At 34.1% G+C, this 14,177-nt stretch overlaps 1 long non-coding RNA gene across 6 annotated transcripts in view; it reads left to right on the top strand.

Moving 5' to 3' along the window:
• Positions 1–13,613, top strand: part of LOC144307023 (uncharacterized) — a 64,914-nt gene extending 51,301 nt beyond the window's left edge. For 2 of the 6 annotated variants that reach the window (XR_013373984.1, XR_013373985.1), the window contains 2 exons: positions 9,366–9,452; positions 13,314–13,613. This is a non-coding gene — a long non-coding RNA (uncharacterized LOC144307023). The remainder of the gene's footprint in view (positions 1–9,365; positions 9,453–13,313) is intronic. The other 4 variants (XR_013373987.1, XR_013373982.1, XR_013373986.1 and 1 more) reach the window with 3 other exon arrangements.
• Positions 13,614–14,177: the final 564 nt, after the last annotated feature.

Here is a 14,177-nt window from a genome sequence, read left to right as displayed (position 1 = left end):
CTACAATGCAGTCACTCTCTGTATTTCAGTAATATATAGCGATATATATATGTAATACACTACAGTAATAATATATATATATATATATCTTGCTCTGGAAGACCTCAGTTACCAATGATCTGAGTTTTAATTTACTTTTGATAAAATGGCAATTCAGATAAATCTGAAGCTGTTTATTTATTATTTTGTTTTGGTGTGAAAAATTACTTCCTCACTGATGGCTTCAATAATTCTGTGGGGTATGTGTTTTAATATTTGAAGTCATGGACAATGTATAGTTTTAGGCTTATGACTATTATTCTAAAACAAAATAGTAATCTTAACACCATTAATTTGGACATGTAGTTTTGTACCTGAAACAGTCCTGAGCTCTTAATCAGCAATTGTGCATTCTGGTTCTCTCTGCGGGAATCGAAAGAGACCAAGAAATGTATCATGCACTCTAGATCATCTCAATTCTTGGTAAGGTGTGAGATTTCAGAGGTTCTGAGTAAAATGGAACAACATCAGGGCAATGTGGTTGCTAATATAAAATGTTGAATGGTTTTCAATAGAAATATCTATAATAGAACTAAATGATTATGATGGAAATTAAAACCTCAAAGGTTATTCAGTTTCAGAATTTTTATTTTATAGTAACAAAGGCCACTATTTCTCTAATACTAACACTCAGAATGCTTTGAATATTCATTGGAGTGCTTTGTGTCTGCTTCAGAGTGTTATATATATATATAAAACACTCATATATATATATATATACATATATATAACTATATATATTTATATTCTCAAGTCGATCACATATTACTGTGGGAAAGGAACTTCTCTAATTTTCTCAAAGAAACAGCACATAGAGCTTATCTCAAGAGCTTTTACATTTGCATAGGTGGATTGATTTATTTTAGGGACAATTTGGAATTCTGTTATTCTGAATAATTAATCTAGCTACTGGCTATTTCAATAATGTGCATTTATTAAAATTTAGGCATGGAATCAAAATTTAAACTAATGAATGTCTATTCTCATGTGCTTTTATGTTGTCAATCCATTGCATGGTTTGCTACATTTTATGTTGCAGAAACTTAAGAAATAACATCAAAATAATGAGAAACATTTATGCATTAAATAATAAATGGAAACCATAGGTATTGTATAAGTTTCCATTATAAATTGATTTCTTAATAGAGGCATTTTTTAACTAAAGGAGCAGGTATCAATAAGTTGTGATCTATTAACTTGGTAAAAGAATCACATTCCTTTAATGCTAACAAATATTGTGTGATTCGATTCAGAATATTTTCATAGTTGATAATACAATCTGTGGAATTGGAAATAGAACCTGAAAACCTGGATTAGTGGTCAAAATTCGCTTCTGAGGAGTTGCCAAGGTTGTAAAAACAACTTCCTAGGCCTCAAATTTGTTTAAAAATGGTGCTTTTGAGTGAGGTTTGGTTTCAAGATCCTTAAAGATTTATAGATTCTAATGCTATTTGAGATTAAGAATGTGAACTCTAGTAATGATATCCCTCTTTCTTAAAATAATCATCCCTTGGCATTTTATGACTTTTTTTTCCCATACAAGTTAGCCTTTTCCTTGTTCCTTGTTTGCAACTGAAAGTATAAAAAATAAGAGCAAACATATGACTGTAACTACTGTGTATGTGGCATTAAATTTTACCTTTTTCCTTAAAGTATAATAGCCAAGAATATATTTGTTTCACTGCAAGTACATTGGTTTTACCTTGTTTTTCACATGCTATTTACAAAATTGGAAGGATTCAAACTTGTGATTTTATCTGGCCACCAAAGTTCCATTTGTTCAGATTTTCAAAATACTTTTATTGAACCATAATTGATTTACAAAAACCCTGCACATATTTAAAGAATACAGTTTGATGAAATTGAACATTTGCATACATCCAGGAAACCATCACCATAATCAAGGTAATAAACATATTATCACCTCCATCTATCTATCTTTAAAGGTTTCCATATGTCCCTTTGTGTGTGTGAGATAAGAGCACTTAACAAGAGATCTAACCTCTTAAATTTTTAAGTGCACAATACCGTGTTGTTAGCTAGAAGTACATATTGTACAGGAGACCTCTATAATTTATTCATATTGCATAACTGAAATTTTATACCCATGAACACAACTCCTCATATCCCCTGCCCTAACCGAATCTCTGGCTACTATTATTCTGTTAGTCTATGAATGTGGCTATAGTAGATAGCTCATAAAAGTGAAATAATGCAGTATTTGTCCTTCTGAGACAGGCTTGTTTTACTTAACATAATGTTTTCCAAATTCATCCCTGTTTCTTAAATGAAAGAATTTTCCTTTTTTTAAAGGCTAATATGCCACTGTATGTATATATCACATATTCTTTATCCATTCATCTGTTGATGAATATTTAGGTTGTTTCCTGCAATGAACAAGGAAGTACAGATAATACTTTGAGATCCTGATTTCAATTATTTTGTGTAAATACCTAAAAGTGTCATTGCTGGGTCATATGACAGTTCTATCTTTAATTTTTTGAAGAACCTCTCCATATTATATTCCATAATAATTGCACAATTTTACATTCTCACCACAATGTACAAGTATTCAAATCTCTGTACATCCTCACTAACATTTATTATATATATATTTTTGTAACAGCCATTCTAACAGGTGTATGATGATATTTCATTATGGCTTTGATTTGCATTTCCCTGAGTGATGTTGAGCATCTTTTCATATACTTGCAGCCATTTGTAAGTTTTTTTTTTTTTTTTGTAGAAAAATCTATACAGGTATTTTGCCCATATTTTCTTAGGTGTTTTGGATTTTTATTTATTTATTTATTTATTATTTTATTTATATATTTATTTATTTTGCTGTGGATTGTAGAAGTTTCTTATATAAGTATTAAGTCCTTATCAGATAAACAGCTTGCGAACATTTTCTCCCATTTTGTAGATTACCTTGCATTCTGTTGCTGTTGCATTTATTGTGCAAAAGCTTTCATTTTAAAGTAGTCCCATTTATCTATTTTTACTATTATTGTTTATTTTTTAAATTATTTTTAATTTTATGATAGTCACAGAGAGAGAAAAAGAGGCAGAGACACAGGCAGAGGGAGAAGCAGGCTCCATGCACCGGGAGCCCGATGTGGGATTTGATCCTGGGTCTCCAGGATCCTGCCCTGGGCCAAAGGCAGGCGCCAAACAGCTGCGCCACCCAGGGATCCCTTTGATGACATATCCAAGAAATCATTGCCAAACCAGTGTCAAGAAATTTTCCTGGTGATTTTTTCTAGAAATCGAGTTTTACATTTAAATCTGTAATCTATTTTTATTAGATTTTGTGTAAAATGTAAATTAAGAGTCTAACTTCATTCTTTTGCATGTAAATATTCTTGAATCCTTCATCATGTGTTGAAAAAAATTGTCCTTTCCTCACTCTGTGTGTTGACATCCTTGTCAAAGATGAGTTGATCATGTATGTGTGGGTTTATTTCTGGGCTCTCTGTTCTATTCCAGTGGTCTGTATGTCTGTCCTTATGTCAGTACCATATTTTTAAAACTATTGTAACTCTGTGATATATTTTTAAGTCAGGAAATCTAATGCCTCTAGTTTTGTTTATTAAGATTGCTTTGGTTATTCCAGGTCTTTGGAATTCTCTATAAATTTTAGGATTTTTAAAATATATTTGTAAAAAAAAGCCATTGGGATTTTGATGGAGATATGCACTGAATCTGTAGTTTCCTTTGAGTAGTATGGACATTTTAACAATATTAAGTCTTCCAATCCATGAACATGGGGTATCTTTGGTATTTTGAAGTGTTTGGCATACAAATCTCTTACCTCTTTAGTTAAGTTTATTCCTAAATATTTTATTCTTTTACAACCTACCAAGACTGATTCATGAAGAAACAAATCTAAACCAACCAATAATGAGTAATGAGACTGAATCAGTAATCAAAAACTTCCATCTAAATTGTTGGTTAATATTAGGGAAAGTGGGGAAGATCAATTTTTTTTTTAAGAGATAGGTGTTTTATGTAACTATAAATAACTGGCATTGATTTTTTTTTAAAGAAGCATGCTTTGTTATATAAACAATAAAAAATTGAAGTAAAACAGGATACCCAACTACTAAAATCAGGGTCCAGTTGACCTGTTTTTGATATTAAAAATAGAGTCAACATATGTTGACTCCTCAAAATATGTGTATCCTTATAAATGTCATGTATTTTAAGTTTGCTTTTTGTTCAAAAATCTCATAAAGCAAGCATTTTCTCCCCTTAAGTCAAAGTGAGGACGTTGGAGCTTAAGATGCCTATAAGACCCAAAATTTGTGATTTATAAAGTGGCAGATTTGGTATTCATTCGAGAGCCTCCTGATTACCAATCTAGGCCTCTTGTCCCTAACATGCATACAGCCTTCCTAAGTGGATTCCAACCACTCTCATCACCTTCCTGCTGCAACTGTCCCCAACGGATCAATGAAGTACATTTTGTAAAACTATAAAACTGCAAACCCTCATAGTCCTCTTACTTGTCAGCTTTTTAAAAACTTCAAACTATCTATATGACTTTGGGAAAATAAGTTGTGATTCAATAGGGGAATCTGGAAACTAAACTCCAGTTAATACTTTACACTTCTATCACTGTCATGGCAGGCAGGACACACAGACATACACATAGACACACACATATTTGGGAATATAATTTTGTATTGTGTTAAATTTTTAAAGCCATATATTGTGATAATCAATGTACTATGTTTTAAATTTGGAATATAGATAACATTAACCATAGGTGATTTATAACACTGTAGGGATTATAAGCATTAGTATTATAACTAATATTATTTTAGTATGTGCAATGTATTAGGTACTGTCCTAAATATTGCACATACATTATGCTCCCTCAATTCTCATACAAATGCTTTAATAGTGATAGTCTCATATGTATGTTTAATGAAAACAAATATGATAAAAGGTTAGTATCCAAAATATAAAAAAAAACTTATACAACTCAACATCCCCAAATCAAATAACCCAACTAAAAAATGGGCAGAAGACACGAAAATACATTTCTCTAAAAAAAAGACATATAAACGGCAACCAGACACGTGACGATGCTCAACATCACTCACCATCTGGGAAATCCAAATCTAAGCAACGATGAGATATCACCTCAAACCTTTTCAAAAGACTAAAATCAGAAACAGAGGAAACAAGTGTTAGTGAGTATGTGGAGGAAAAGGAGCACTAATGCACTGTTATTGGAACACAAATTGGTACCTACTGTGAAAAAACAGTATGGAGGTTCCTCAAAAAATTAAAAATAGAATTATCATATGAGACAGGAATTCTATCACTGGATATTTATCCAAAGATTATGAAAACAGTAATTTGAAAAGATACACGCACTCTTATGTTTGTTGCAGCATTATTTACAATAACTAAATAATGGAAGCAATCCAAGTGTCCACCGAAAGATGAGTGGATAAAGCATGGTATATATTTACAATAGAATATTACTTAGCTGGGATCCCTGGGTGGCGCAGCGGGTTGGCGCCTGCCTTTGGCCCAGGCGCGATCCTGGAGACCCGGGATCGAATCCCACATCGGGCTCCCGGTGCATGGAGCCTGCTTCTCCCTCTGCCTTTGTCTCTACCCCTCTCTCTCTCTCTCTGTAACTATCATAAATAAATAAATAAAAAAAATTTAGAATATTACTTAGCCACAAAAAAGAATGAAATCTTGCTATTTGTAACAATATGGATCAATCCAGAGGGTATAATGCTAAGTGAAATAAGTCCGAGAAAGACAAATACCATATGATTTCACTCATATATGGAATTTAAAAAACAAAACAAATGAACAAAGCAAAAAAAAAAAAAAAAAGGGCAAGCCAAAAAACAGACTCTTGACCATAGAGAACTGGACTGAAGGTTACCAGAGGGGATGTGGAAAGGGGGCGGGTGTTGAATAAAATAGGTGAAGGGAATAAAGAGTACAGGTATCGTGATGAGCACTGAATAATATGATTCAATAAGTGTTGAATCACTGTATAGTACACCTGAAACTAATATAACACACTGTATGTTAATTATACTGGAATTAAAATTTAAAAAAAGAATGCAAAAAATAGAGCAAAGAGTGGGGACAAAGGCACATGAGCTGCCTTCTGCTGCTGCAGATCCAGAGCTTTCATAATTAGTTATGCAAAGAGTACAAGAGCAACTGCAAATACAGAAACCAAGCAGGAATTGGCTTGCCCTAGTGACCTGGCTTGCCCTTAATACTGAGTCTCCCACATGCCTAATATGGCATTCACCAATGAATATCAATGTCATTGTATATTCTTGGACTGGGCTGATCAGAAGGAAAAAAATATTGATATATGAAGATAATTCTTGGAATGCTAGCTTCACCACATTGACTAAATTATGTATGTATAAATTGTCCCTTTGGGACAGCCTATAGCAGATATTCTCTCCCTAGTTTTCTCAGTGTATTACTTTCCTAATAATTTTCATTGACAAAGTCTGGAATTAACTATGTCTCAAAACATTTGTAATAGTTGTCCACAAAGCAGGATATTTTTCTTCAGCAAATGCTATGCTTGAGTATAAATGAGTGATTGCAAAACTCATTAAGGAGTATCTGTGAAAGTGACAACTTTAAAGAAGATTCTAAACAACTCTAAGAAGAAGAAAGTACTTTGGAGAAAAATCACCATAAGGAACGTGATTTTTCATAGTGCCTACTTTTTGCTCCCAAGAAAAGATGGAATTTACAAAATAAGAGCTAAAAGATGAGATGGTAAAGTAAAACTTGCAGGTAAAACACCCACGAAGATGGCTATAATCAAAAGAATGGAAAATAACAGGTGTTGGCAAGTCAAAGATGCGGGAAAATAGGGATCCTGTGCACCTGCTAGCAGGAATGAAAAATGGTTCTGCTGCTATCAAAAGTCATTTGGCGATTCCTCAAAAACTTAAACATAGAATTACCATATGATCCCAGCAAATCTACGCCTAGCAATACAACCCAAAGCCCTAAAAACAATGGCTCAAAGAAATGCTTGTACATTGATGCTCACAGCAGCACTATTCACAAGCCAAAATGTCAGTGTGGAAACAACCCACAGGTCAATGAATGGACGGACACAGAATGGAATGTTATTCAGTCATTAAAAGAATTAAATACTGCTTCAAGCAAAAACATGGATTAATCTAGAAAACATTATGCTAAGTTGAAGAGGCAAGATACAAAAAGTCACATATATATAAGATTCCATTTATATGAAACATCCGGAATATGTAAATACACAGAGACAGAAAAGCAGATGGGTGGTAAGTATCAGCGTCCAGAGTGGGAAGGTAAATGGGGAATAACTGTTTAATGGGTATGAGGCTTTATTTTGGCATGATGGCAAAGTTTTGGAACTATTTAGAAGCAGTAGGTGAATGGCGTTGTGGATGAACTCTGTGTGTGTGTGTGTGTGTGTGTGTGTGTGTGTGTGTGTGTTACATTTCCTGTGTTTTTCTATTTGAGCTATAACTGACATATAGAGTATTATGTAAATTTAAGGTGTGTGACTTGTTGATTGATTTAATACATTTATATCATGCAATGTGATTAGCATCATAGCATGATTAGCTAATATCTCACATAATTATCATGTCTTTTTTGTGGTGAGAACAATCAAGATCTAGTTTCTTGGCAAGTTTGAAGATAATAGGTTAGTTTTAATTTGGCCTTATTCAACTAATTAATGTAAACTTGTTTTCGGTGCAGAGAGGCATGACAATTTCTTTAAAAAATTCTAATGTCATGGATAAAACTTAGTATCTCTAAACTAAATTCAGACTTCTCAAAAGCTCATTTCCAACTCTTCCTTCAATAAAGAACAAGTGATTAAAGTGTACAATTGCACAATCAGCTGACAAATAACAATAAATCTATACAACATGTTTAAAAAAGGGATTGATCTCAACATAGTACAAAGATGCTAAAATTAGCTTACTTGTGAATAATTGTTTGACATCTTGTAAATACAAATGCAGTTACTAATTTTGCTTAACCTTTATGATTATGGGTTTTGGATAAGGACATTCAACTTTCTACTAGAGAAAAACTCTTCATATTGGATTATGAGTGACATTTTAAAATTATAGTGTTAGAATTTTTATAATAATGATAAATGCTTATTTTGAGGGTAAAAATAAACCCATATGACAGGTAAAAATCCAAAGAATAAAGTATCATTTTAAATTTCACTATCAGGGTGCCTGGGTGGCTCAGTTGGTTAAGTGTCTGACTCTTGATTTCTGCTTAGGTTATGATCTCAGGATTGTGAGACTGAGGCCCATATCTGCCTCTGGCTCTGCACTCAATGTGGAATCTGCTTGAGATTCTCTCTCCTTCTGCCCCCAACCCCCTCTCAAAATGAAAAAATAAATCTTAAGAAAAAGTAAATAAACAACAAAAAAAGAAAAAGTAAATAAATCTCACTATCAAGAATGTTACTTAGCATTTGGTAAACATGACTTCAGATATAAGGTATGAGAGTCACAAGAAATATGTAGAGTGAGAAGAATAATACAACAATATTTGTCACAGAATGGTCCCAAACCAGTTTTTTTTGGAAAACCTAAAAGCATATATGTACATACTCATGACTTCTGATATTACAAAGAATTGGTATTTTTAATTCATTATTCATTATTTTAATTATATATATTCATAAGTAAACTTGTATTTATTTTATTTTATTTATTTTATTTTATTTTATTTTATTTTATTTTATTTTATTTTATTTTATTTTATTTATTTATGATAAGCACACAGTGAGAGAGAGAGAGAGGCAGAGACACAGGCAGAGGGAGAAGCAGGCTCCATGCACCGGAAGCCCGACGTGGGATTCGATCCCGGGTCTCCAGGATCGCACCCTGGGCCAAAGACAGGCGCCAAACCGCTGCGCCACCCAGGGATCCCTAAACTTGTATTTCTAAAATCTAACAACTTTAGTGATATCCTGCCCAACAATCTAGTCTCCTTTCATTTAAACTTAGAGTTTGGAAAAAAATAAAAATAAGAGTTTGGGAATTATTTCTCTATTATTACATCCCAGGTATGAATTATGTGTTTAGGGGTACATGTTGTCCTGAAATTAGTGCTTTTGCTGCTTTCTAGGTCAAGCTTAGCTAGGATACTTGGAGTTACACACAACTTCAAAATCTCAATGGTTTCATTTTTACTTATACTACTTAAATATATTCGTAATATATATTTATATATACTTATATATCAAGGGTGTCCCTGGAATTCTGCTTAACACTGTCATTATCCTTTCTCAGGTACCCAGGATAATGGAGAAGTCACTATCTGAGTGTTGCTGTTAGTCAAGGCAGAGGAAAACAAGTACTCTGGAGAGCCTCACACTGGTAACCAAGTCCTCTTTCTACACATGAAACACATCCTTTTCACCCACAGCTCATTGGCCAGAGGTAGCCCCATGGCCCCATCTGGGCACAAAATAGTGATGAAATAGAATCTTACTCTAAACCTAAAGGGAGAAGTGGAATATTCAAGATTCCAGTAATATCAATAACCACGTGTGTCTCTTTCCTCACTGGCCTCAGCTCTGCTGTGCCTCACCTTGTTTGATTCCTTAACATGTACTGCATCTGAGGCTGCTCACAAATACACCTGCCTAGACACAGTTCTCATCTAATATAGCTCTACTCTTCACATGTCATGTGGAACTCAGGTTTCTTTCAAGATTGATAATTTCTATGCTTACACTTAGGAGGTGTAGCATAGAACTATGGGCACTATATTTCCACTCTGGAATTCTTTAGACCTTTCTGTAATGTTTATTTTCCATCTTCCCCATGGAGTGCCAAGGACCAAGATGAATGTATAGTGTTGGATAATTTTCAGAGATCCTTTGGTCCTTTGCCTAATTGCACCAGTTAAAACTTCAGTAAAAATACTGAATGAGAGTAATGGGAGTGAATATACTTGACTTCTTTTCTTTTTTTAAAAGATTTTATTTATTTACTCATGAGAGACACACAGAAAAATGCAGAGACCCAGGAAGAGGGAGAAGCAGACTTCCTGTGGTGAGCCTGATGTGGGACTTGATCCCAAGACCTTGGGATCATGACCTGAGCTGAAGGCAGACGCTCAACACTGAGTCACCCAGGTGCCCCTATACTTGACTTCTTATTTGTACCAGGGGAAAACATTCAGTCTTCCACCATTAAGTGTGTTCCCTAAGATTCTTTCAGTGTGTCTTTATTGGGCTGAGTAACCTTAGTTTTTAAATGGACTCCAGAAAAGTGTGGCATTTTCAGATCATGTTTTTTTTTTTTTTCTCGGTGATTGGTAGGAGTGACATCCTTTTTAGTTTTCTATATACTAAACAGAAACTAGAAATCTAAAGGTATCTTCTCACATCCAGCATATTCTTGTCATTCCTCTCAAATATATTGAATATTTATAGATTATACTGGAATCCATTTTAAAAATATACTCTATAAATTTTTTAAACTGTGCAAGTTGTAGAAGTTGAAAAATAATTAATTTTCAAATTAAGAGAAGGCTTCAAGCTTAACCTAAATCTTCAGACTTTGAACTAGAACTTATCTTGAATTTACAGGGCAAAAATAAATTGTAGAGACTCTATTTCTGAAGAAGAACAATTGATTCCAAACTATCTTTCTTTAATAGGAAGCTATAAGTTGGTCATAGGGTATAAAACAAGATTTTTTTTTTAATAATTTACCTCTAGTAGCATAATGACCACAAATTTTTGGTAGTGCAAAACAAAAACCAAAATATAAAATCACCCAAAACAAAACACATCTTCAGCGTCCTAACTCGGGAGCAGCTGAAACATGAATTAGCTTCTTAAAACTTTTTCCACTTTCCTTCTTTTTTACATGAAAATTATCTCTATTTGGTAATGTCAGTTAACATTTTATGCTATCATGCAATGTTTTCTTTTAGTTTAAGCTTGAAGCCCTCTCTTAATTTGAAAATTAATTATTCAATGTTTCCTCTAATAGTAGTTAAAGTCTTCTTTCTAATATTGCTAGGCCTGTGTCCATTCCACTCCTATTTTGTTGGACCGTTACCGAAAGATAATAAAACTGTACTGCAGGGAAACATTCCAAATTGGCCACAAACCCCTCCTTCTATGTCCAGCATCAAATTAAGAATAAACACAGTAAATGTCACATTTTACCAAAACGGTACAAGGAAATGGTAGTAAATGTAGTTTCCTTGACCACCTCTCAGGGTGGTCTTTATCTTTATCACAAGATAAAGGTTAGTATTAGGTAGTGTATGATTACAAGTTCTATTCCCTGCAATGATATTCCACTAGCCAGCACACTTGACATCAACCTTAGCCTTGTGTCTGTGGCCACTGCCATGTGAGCGGACCTAAGCTACGTTCCTTCTGGGTGGAAGTTCCTAGAGCCTCTCTTTCCCCCTTCAAAATTTCTAGTGATGTCCAGAGAGTGGATGAGTCCTGAGGAAGGACAAAAATAATGTAGGGAAATTGTGAGAAACATGAATATGAAGGAGAAGCTTTTTTGATTACATATCACTGAAATTTGAGAGTTGTTTTTACTAAAACATAAACAAGCTCATCCAAATGGTACAGGAAAATGTCATTATTTTATAAACAAAGGAACACTGGTTTTAAATGCTAGCCAAATAAGATTCTAGCACTGACCACTAGAGGATACTGCTTATCTTTAATCCAGAAGCTTCCAACCTTGGTTTACAGAACTCCAGAGTTCTCTAGAGGCCAAAATAGGTAGAGGTGGGGGTGGGAGGGCTTGTGAGGTAGAGGAAGAGTGGACTTCACGTGCATTTCATCCATTTTGGTGTTGCTTTGATCAGCCATTCAATACATTGAGATTCTGTGTAAGATTTTAATTAACCAAATTTGGCTCCTCTTAATTTATTATAATATGCCCTGTCTAAAATAAGACTATGTAAACAGAAAGGGTACAGTAAGCGGAGTATCTTTAAAAAGGTAAAACTCAAAGAGGAAAAATGTTTAATTGCGTCTGCAGCCTTGTCTGTTAGGACAGCCCTACTCAGCAGATACAGACACCTCTGGCCTCAAGTGCTAATTGCTACCCTTACTCAACTATCACTTTTTTTGTGCTTTTCATGAAGATTTTTCTCATGGGAGTATCTGTTCTGATTAAGGGAAATGAATGTGACACTTTCCTTGAGTGTTAATTTCTCTTTATACATTAATGATTTGTCATTTTACATTTTTCGTTATATATTAATGATTTGTCATTTGGCCAGCAGGTCAGTCTTCTGTGAATTTGGCTAATATGAGCCAATCTCACCAGAGTCACACTCCTTCAAGTATGTGCAAATACTACAAACAGATCCCAGAATTTAACCATATCTCAATCTGCAACCCTGAGGCCCTGTGTGGACAGGGAGCCAGATTATTTATGTGACAGGCATCACCTCTACTTCACTGGTCTGTACGTTGAATATGAGGCTGTTTTGTTTGTTCTTTCTTGTGGTAACATTTTCCCTACATTTAGCACAATAAAAAGACTTGAGAAGCTTACTAGCTCTGTTCTCACCAGAATATAAATTTCATCAGGAAAGTATTGGACTTTGAGAATATATGCTTTTTTTCAGAGTACTAAGCCACACTTTAGAAGAGATTTATGGTATCTTTGTGCCCTGAACAACTGCTGGCACTTCTAAATGTCCCTAACCTTTCAAGAAAGCAAATTTAGCATCAGGAAACCTGGTTGCTTAATTCAGCAATTTCAACTGTACTAGGACTTTTTATTAAAATTAATATTTTAAATACTAAAAGTGATGTTATTATTTCCTGCAGTGCTACACCTAAATAAACCATAATTGTAACACTTTATGCTTCAGAAACAAGCCATAGAAGAAGATACGTAAATACCAGCACACATTATGAGATGAGAATTTTTCACAGCAAAATTCCAGCCATGGAACTATTATGTAAAAATATATATATAATTGAGGCAGCCTGGGTGGCTCAGCGGTTTAGCGCCGCCTTCACAGGGCGTGATCCTGGAGATCCTGGATCGAGTCCCACGTCGGGCTCCCTGCATGGAGCCTGCTTCTCCCTCTGCCTGTGTCTCTGCCTCTCTCTCTCTCTCTGTGCCTCTCCCTCTCTCTCTCTCTCTGTGTGTGTCTCGTGAATAAATAAAAAGTAAAATCTTTATTTTACTTTTATATATATATATAATTGTGTGATTACTGTTTCTCTCTTTCAGATGAGTTTCTAAAGAGTAGATGAAAATGGAAACTAAATATCCCTCTGCAAAAAACTGCAACCAAATCCCAAATTCAGGATCTCATAAGTTAAAATTTAAGACATCATTTGAAACCTTTAGAGGAGGCAAACTGCACAAATGAAAGCTGAACTTTATAAAACCAAACAGCACAAAACAAAAACATCCTATTTTTTTCAATAATCCTTTATCATCATTCATTTAAACTGAATTTGAGCTTAATAAATTTTACCCCTGCAATGTCTAGGAAGGAAAAAACACCCACTGGTAAATCTGTACTCGATAGACTTTGGGTTTTTTTGTGTCATAATACTCCAATTCCTTTCTCTTTTTGTCAAAAACTCCAAAGTTGGAGCCCCCTTTGGAATGATATTGTTTTAAATATTTCTCTAGCAAGGCATGTTTCATTAGTGATAGCCACAGTCTTAACTGAAAGTTGAGTAGCCCTGGATTTTATCTAAAATATAATGACAACAAGCAATAACAAAAATCACTTGTCCTGGACATATAACTTTCTATCACTTTTATCCTCTTTTTCTGATTCTCTGTTATACAATGAAAAAGAATTTTAATTGGTCCACAATTAGAACGCGTTGGTCAAATGCTCCAAATTTGTTTCTTTTCTAAAAAATGATTGTTTCCTCTAATTTCGATCATAATCTTTTATCAATATATCTCGTTTTTAAAATATGTCATGGTCAAAGAAGTTGAAAAATATGCCACAAAATTAGGATACCCATGCACAGAGGCATTCCTAGGTTAACATATCCTGTCAAACAGGTAGTACTCTGAGGAATATATAAAATCATAAAGTGTTTAAGTGTTTTTTTAAACCTAGAACTAATT

The sequence above is a fragment of the Canis aureus genome, chromosome 38 (assembly GCF_053574225.1).
Source record: "Canis aureus isolate CA01 chromosome 38, VMU_Caureus_v.1.0, whole genome shotgun sequence".
Classification (NCBI taxonomy): Eukaryota; Metazoa; Chordata; class Mammalia; order Carnivora; family Canidae; genus Canis; species Canis aureus.
Note: the sequence above shows the minus strand (reverse complement) of the source record. Positions and strands in the feature narration are given on the sequence as shown.